Genomic DNA, 7,857 nt, shown 5'->3' on the forward strand with positions numbered 1-7,857 from the left:
GGCAGCCGCAGCAAAGGCTCAATGGGGAAAGACCACAGTGTCAGGTTCCCCCACCAAGCTGGACTGAGGGGCTGGATCAATGAGAAACCCCTCGAACTGTATCGTTAATATTCTCAATTGCTGTAAATGTAAAACTGTAATTGACATGACAATTGTGAAACAGAAGGGTTGGGAAGAAACTCATGACAGTATTGAAGGAAACTGATCTCCCTTGCAATGTTTGTATTTTTTGGTGCTGTTTGGAAACTGTTTGGCAATGTAATTTTCACAGATTTTTATGAATAAAGTATATTTTGGAAATTAAAAAAAAACCAAGTGCTGAAAAATGGGATTAGAATAGTTAGGTTCTTCATGACCGGCACAGACACGATTGGCCGAAGGGCCTGTTTTTCTGCTGTATAACTCTATGACCGGCAGAGTTGCGAACCATTTGCTGTTTCTTTTTAATGTCAGTCACGTTTGTGAGAGTTGTCATCACAGTAAAAAAACTGATTACTTTCTGACCAGGAATCGAACCCAGAATGCGAGAGTGAATGCATTGAGCCCACACCACTCGAACACCAGTGAAGCTCACCCACGCCTTTCAATATTAGCTGCTTTTCCCATTTCTACACCTTCAACAGGCTGATTTGTTTGTTTATTTCTCACACATTTTTTGCCTTTTGTTCAGTTTATGACAAATCCACGATCTCTGATCGATACTGAGACATTTGAACATTTCCAACCAGCAAAGTGAGCAGTCAACTCAAGAAAAACGACACAAAGCCGCTGCGAGCAGGGTTTGAACCTGCGCAGGGAAATTCCCCATTGGATTTCAAGAACAACGCCTTAACCACTCGGCCATCACAGCTCAGATGCTATTCGCTCTTCTAATTAAATCATTGGTACAATGCATTAGACAATTGCTGAAATTAGACATATTCTGGGGAATCATTGTCTTTGAGCCTTGAGTTGAGTTGCATCTCCCAGTGTATGTTAAAATTCCCATGATGGAATCAGTGTAGTTTACAACACAGAAGGAATCCTCTCGACCCGCTGAGCCTGCACCGGCTCTTTGAAAAATCAGTCAGTTTAATCCCACAATCCAGCTTTTCCCCATCACCCTGGAAATCAGTCCTCTTCTCTTCTCGCTATTCTCTGTTTTATGGACCTCAGAAAATTATGTATCAGCGCTGCCACTGGTCCTTTAATTCCATCACTTTAATTTTTCTAACAAGTTGATTATGTGGTATTTCACCAAATGCTTTTTAAAGTCCATCTCCACAACATCAATCACATTACCACTACCCTCATCAACTTTAGAGTGATACAGCTATGCAACACAGGAATAGGCCCTTCGGACCATCGTATCTGTGCCAGCTATCAAGCACCCATCTATTCTAATCCCATTTCGAGCACTTGGCCCGCAGCCTTGTATGCTATGGCGTTTCAAGTGCTCATCTAAATACTTATTAAATGTTGTGAGTATTCCTGCCGCTACCACCCCTTCAGGTAGTGTGTTCCAGTTTCTTTCTCCATTAATTCATCACAGAACACATTTCATGAGAAAAACATCATCTGCCATGAAAACAAAACCCAGTTCATCAATTCACATCCCTTGGCAAAGAAGATTCCTCAAAGAAATATTGTCAACAACCCACCGCTGGCCTTCCAAAGGCCAGCCCTGCTTTTGTAGCATGTGTCTGCCGAGCGGTCGGACCTAAGTGTATAGACTCAGTTCAAGGTCCAAATGAACATTGGTGTGAATGGAACGTGTGCAGCCTCGAAACAGCGGTGGTAACCGAGCGATGTTAACCGCTTTAAGACCGTGAAAGTGAGTGTTACAGTCAGCTAAGCCGCAGTGAAATGAAATGGAAGCAAGTCAGTGTTAATAGTGGAAGGAATAATCTGAGAGAAGGGGCGGGTTTGAATGTTGGAACGTGAAGCACAGGCATGTGTAAGTGAAATACTGTAAAAGGAGACAGTAGTTTTTTTTCTCCATCAAGAAGAAATTCATTTTCAAGAAGTAAGGATTGGTTATTTGCTGCATTCCATTAGTTGGTGCAGCAGCCGGTTTAAGACATAAAGCAAGCTCTGTCTGGATTTGGAGTTGCTGTGACCACAACACAGAGTATTCACCATTATACATTCACAGTCCCACTGAAGCAGCTGTGATAGTCTAACACAATTGTTTGAGAAAGATCTTTTTCAGTGAAGAGGATTTCTCGACATAAGCTGCCTGATCTGCTGAATATTTCTAACATGTGATGCTTTTATTTTGGACTTTCCACCTGAGCAGCTTTTCTGCTGATATAAGAAACAGCAAGGGTCCCAGCACCGATCCCTGTGGTGCACCATTGGTCACCGACAGAACACAAATTATGACCGCATTGGGAATGGAACCCCAATTCAATGGAATTATGATCACTGAAACCCCGACTATCAACAATTTTGGGGGATGCCATTGACCAGAAACAGAACTGAATTAGCCACATACATACTGTGTCTACAACAGCGGGTCCGAGGCTGGGAATTCTGCAGTGATTAACCCAACACCTGACACCCCAAAGCCTGTCCGCCATCTACAAGACACAAGTCAGGAGTGCGATGGAATACTCTCCACTTACTTGAATGATATTGGAGATGCACTCAGGAAGCTCAACATCATCCGGGACATATCAGCCCACTTGATTGGCAGCCCATCCACCACCACAAACATTCACTCCCTTTGCCACCAAAGCACAGTGGCAGCAGTGTGTATCATCTACAAGATACACTGCAGCAACTCACCACAACTCCTTTAACAACACTTTGCAATTCGACAGCACTTTGCGAACGCGTGACCTCTGCCACCTGGAAGGGCAAGGACAGCAGATGAGTGGGAACATCACTATCTGCAAGTTCCACTCCAGGCCACACACCAACCTGACTTGGAAATATATCACCGTTCCTTTACTGATATTGGATCAAAATCCTGGAACTCCCTCCCTAACAGCACTGTCCGTGCACCGACACCACATGGACTGCAGTGGTTCAAGAAGGCAGCTCACCACCACTTTCTCAAGGGAAATTAGGGATGGGCAATAAATGCTAGTCTTGCCAGCGATGCCCATATCCCATGAAATAAATTTTAAGAAGTCAGAAATGAAACAGAACTCAGCCAAATTAGTGGCACTGTTTTGTCCTGGCTGTCTCTCTTTCGGCTTTCGTCACTCTTGGTGTTTATGACTGTTCACTCTGTGTGAGTCAATGTGGTTCACATTTTGGAACTTTGCAGCAGACATGTTTGCTGTTCCTTCCTCCTGTTCCTCCTAGATTATTTCTGCCTGTGTGTAACTGAGGCTGCGTTTTGGGTAGGTCCTGTCCAGGTGTCCTCATCACAGATGTTGCAGCACTTACTCTCCTTCCAGTCCTTTGTCTGGTGGCCTTCCTGCTTGCAGCTGCTTTGTATTTGGCCGCCACGTGCCCAGAATCTCCACATAACTGAATTTCCTCATCCCTGGGCATGATGAAAGGTGAAGGACAGCGAGGCGGTTTTGGAAAGTATTTGCACTTGGGAGTGCGAAAAATTGAAAGGTACAAAAAGGAAAATCCAGTCTCCAGCTTTGTGAATCTTATGGGAAATGGAGTTGTTAATTTATTTTCGGGTTGTTCTTGGAACAGAGATTGCTGACGGGAGAGCTGATTGAAATGTACAAGATGTTGAGGGGCCTGGATAGAGTGGAGGTGACTGGCCTATTTACTTTGGAAGAGAGATCAGAGACGAGGGGCATAGATTTAAAGTGATTGGTAGAAAAGTTAGAAGGGAGATGGGAGATGAGGAGAAGTCTTTTCACCCAGAGGGTGGTGAGGGTTTGGAACTCACTATCTAAATGGGTAGTTGGGGCAGAAACACTCGACTCATTCAAAAGGAGTCTGGATATTCACCATCTGCAGATGTTTCAGTAGCTGTGCTCTGAAACCCTCTCAGTGCCTTTCAACAGGTAGATTCATGACAGAATGTGCACACTGGGAGAAAAGGAATGCTCCCTCACCATTTAAAATTGAGTACAATTTTTCTAGTTAGCTTCCTGTCCACAATGATCAAGTGAAAAAGACGTTTCTCTCTATTTACCCTCCTCATTCATTTCCTGATCCTAAAATACTCAATCAAATCACCCATTAACCTCCCAAAGTCTATGGAATGCAAGCCTATTTTAATTAATCACATCTCATAATTTAACCATTAGAGCCTTGGCTGCATTCTGGTGAAATTTCACTGCCCTGTTTCCAAGGCCAATGTGTATCCTTTATAATGTGCTGCGACCAAAACTATACACAGTATTCCAGGTATGGTCTAACCAGCATATTGTGCAGTTGAAGCCAAATTTCTCTTTTTACAACAGAATAGAATAGAATAACAAAATTGTTATAGTACAGAAGGAGATCCTATGGCCTTTCTTGTGCATCCTGGCTCTCTGCAAGAGCAACTCAGCTGGTCCAACACATCTGCATTTTCAACATAGCTCTGCAAATGTATCTCTTCAGATAATTACCCATTATTTTTCTTCTTCCTTATTGGGATATGAGAGTCCCTGGCAATGCCAGCATTTACTGCCCATCAGTAATTGTGCTTGGGAAGGTGATGGTGAGCTGCCTTCTTGAACCGCTGAAGTCTATATGGGGAGGCACTCAGACAGTGATGTTAGGGAGGGAATTCCGGCATTTTGACCCAGCAATATAGTTCTAGGTCAGGATGCTGTGTGACTTGGAGGGAGGCATGCAGGTGGCGGTGTTCCCATGCATCTGCTGCTCTTGTCCTTCGAAGTGATACTGGTTGCAGGTTTGCAAGCAGTTGTGAAAGGAGCATTGGTGAGTCGCTGCGGTACATCATGTATATGGTACAAACTGCTGCCACTGTGCACCATAGTGGAGCAAGTGAATGTTTAATGTGGTGGATAGGGTGATGATGAAGCAGGTTGGTTCGTCTTAGATGCTGTTGAACCTTCAGAGTGTGTTTGGGGCTGAAATCATGCAGGCAAGTGGAGAGCATTCCATCACACCCTGACTTCTGCCTTCTAGATGGTGGACAGGTTTTGGGGAGTTAGAAGATGAGTTGCAGAATTTCCAGCCCCGGACCCACTCTTGCAGCCACAGTATGTTTATCGCTGTTCCTGGTTTCTGGGCAAGGCTAATCCCCAGGATGTTGATGGTGGAGGATTCAGCGATGATAATGCCGTTGAACTTCAAGGGGAGATGTTTAGAATTTCTCTTGTTGGGGATGAAAATTGTTCAGCAATTGTGAGGTGTGACTGTAACTTGCCGTTTATCAGTCCAAGCTTGACTGTAGTCCAGGCCTTGCTGCATATGCATATGGACTGCTTCAGTGTCTGAGGAGTCGAGAATGGTACCAACCATAGTGCAATCATCAGCGAGCATCCCCACGTCTGACCTCGTGATGGAGGGACGGTCATTGATGAAGAATCTGAAGTTGATTGGGTCCAGGACAAGACTCTGAGGAACTCCTGCAATTATGTCCAGGAGCTGAGATGATTGACGCCCAACAACACAACCATCTGCCTTTTAAAATGGAAGAATAGAAGATAGGAGCAGGAGTAGGCCATTCGGCCCTTCGAGCCTGGTCCGCCATTCATTCTGATCATGGCTGATCATACAACTCACTAATCTGTTTCTGCTTTTCCCCCACATCCATCGATCCCTTTGAGCCCAAGAGCTTGAAAACATACAATGTTTTGACCTCAACTGCTTTCTGGGGGAGCGAATTCCACAGGTTCACCACTTTCTGGGTGAAGAAACGTCTACTCATCTCAGTCCTGAATTTTTTTTAATTCATTCATGGGATGTGGGCGACGCTGGCCAGGCCAGCATTTATTGCCCATCCCTAATTGCCCTTGAGAAGGTGATGGTGAGCTCCCTTCCTGAACCGCTGCAGTCCATTTGGTGCAGGTATACCCACAGTGCTGTTCGGAAGGGAGTTCCAGGATTTTGACCAAGCGACAGTGAAGGAGCGGCGATATAGTTCCAAGTCAGGATGGTGTGTGACTTGGAGGGGAACTTGCAGGTGGTGGTGTTCCCATGTATTTGCTGCCCTTGTCCTTCTAGTTGGTAGATGTCGCGGGTTTGGAAGGTGCTGTCTAAGGAGCCTTGGTGCATTGCTGCAGTGCATCTTGTAGGTGGTACATACTGCTGCCACTGTGCGTCGGTGGTGGAGGGAGTGAATGTTTGTAGATGGGGTGACAATCAAGCGGGCTGCTTTGTCCTGGATGGTGTTGAGCTTCTTGAGTGTTGTTGGAGCTGCACCCATCCAGGCAAGTGGAGAGTATTCCATCACACTCCTGACTTATGCCTTGTAGATGGTGGGCAGGCTTTGGGGAGTCAGAAACTGAGTTACTCGCCTCAGGATTCCTAGCCTCTGAGCTGCTCTTGTAGCCATGGTATTTATATGGCTACTCCAGTTCAGTTTCTGGTCAATGGTAACCCCTAGGATGTTGATAGTGGGGGAGTCAGCGATGGTAATGCTGTTGAATGTCAAGGGGAGATGGTTAGATTCTCTCTTGTTGGAGATGGACATTGTCTGGCACTTGTGTGGCGCGAATGTTACTTGCCACTTATCAGCCCAAGCCTGGATATTGTCCAGGTCTTGCTGCATTTCTACACGGACTGCTTCAGTATCTGAGGAGTCACGAATGGTGCTGAACATTGCGCAATCATCAGCGAACATCCCCACTTCTGACCTTATGATTGAAGGAAAGCCATTGATAAAGCAGTTGAAGATGGTTGGGCCTAGGACACTACCCTGAGGAACTCCTGCAGTAATATCCTGGAGCTCAGATGATTGACCTCCAACAACCACAACCATCTTCCTTTGCACCAGGTATGACTCCAGACAGCGAAGGGCTTTCCCCCTGATTTCCCTTGACCTCAGTTTTGCCAGGGCTCCTTGATGCCATACTCAGTCAAAGGCTGCCTTGATGTCAAGGGCAGTCACTCTCACCTCACCCCTTGAGTTCAGCTCTTTTGTCCATGTTTGAACCAAGGCTATAATGAGGCCAGGAGCTGAGTGGCCCTGGCGGAACCCAAACTGAGTGTCACTGAGCAATGGTTTACCCCGTATCCTTAGACTATGACCACTGGTTCTGGACTCCCCCTCCATCGGGAACATCCTTCCTGCATCTACCCTGTCAAGGCCTGTTAGAAATTTATAGGTTTCTATGAGATCCCCCTCCCCACCCCCACACACACACAACCTGCCCCCACCCCACACCCACCACCCACCCCCGCCCCCACCCCTTCACTTTTCTGAACTCCAGCGAATATAATCCTAACCAATTCAATCTCTCATACGTCAGTCTCGCCATCCCAAAATTCAGTCTGGTACACCTTCGTTGCACTCCCTCGAGAGCAAGAACATCCTCCCTCAGATCAGGTGACCAAAACTGCTCAGTATTCCAGGTGTGGCCTCACCAAGGCCCTGTATAATTGCAGCAAGACATTCATGCTCCTGCACTCGAATCCTATCACAATGAAGGCCATTTTAACATTTGCATTTATTTAAACACCTGTTGCACCTGCATGCTTACGTTTAGCGACTGGCGAACGAGAACACCCAGGTCTCGTTGGATATTCTCCTCTCTCAGTTTTTTTGGCATTTAGATAATAATCTGCCTTCCTGTTTTTGCCACAAAAGTGGATAACATCACATTTATTCACATTATACTTCATCTGCCGTACATTAGTTTGATCAATTTGCTTACCCACTATTTTTTTCATGTTTGTACTTGTGGCTGTTCAATTTTCAGTCCGTTAACACCCTTTCTGTACGAATGCTTTGTCTTTCAACGCACAATTTACGTATCATTGCTCCATGACCTTCTGGCC

At 45.6% G+C, this 7,857-nt stretch overlaps 1 non-coding gene across 1 annotated transcript; it reads right to left on the bottom strand.

Annotated features, from left to right (window-relative positions):
- Nucleotides 1-766: 766 nt before the first annotated feature.
- On the bottom strand, nt 767-850 carry trnas-uga (transfer RNA serine (anticodon UGA)). The gene has a single exon. It is a non-coding gene; the product is annotated as a tRNA-Ser (tRNA).
- Between the last annotated feature and the right edge of the window lie 7,007 nt (nt 851-7,857).

The sequence above is a fragment of the Heterodontus francisci genome, unplaced genomic scaffold (genome assembly GCF_036365525.1).
Source record: "Heterodontus francisci isolate sHetFra1 unplaced genomic scaffold, sHetFra1.hap1 HAP1_SCAFFOLD_526, whole genome shotgun sequence".
In the NCBI taxonomy this organism is placed as follows: domain Eukaryota; kingdom Metazoa; phylum Chordata; class Chondrichthyes; order Heterodontiformes; family Heterodontidae; genus Heterodontus; species Heterodontus francisci.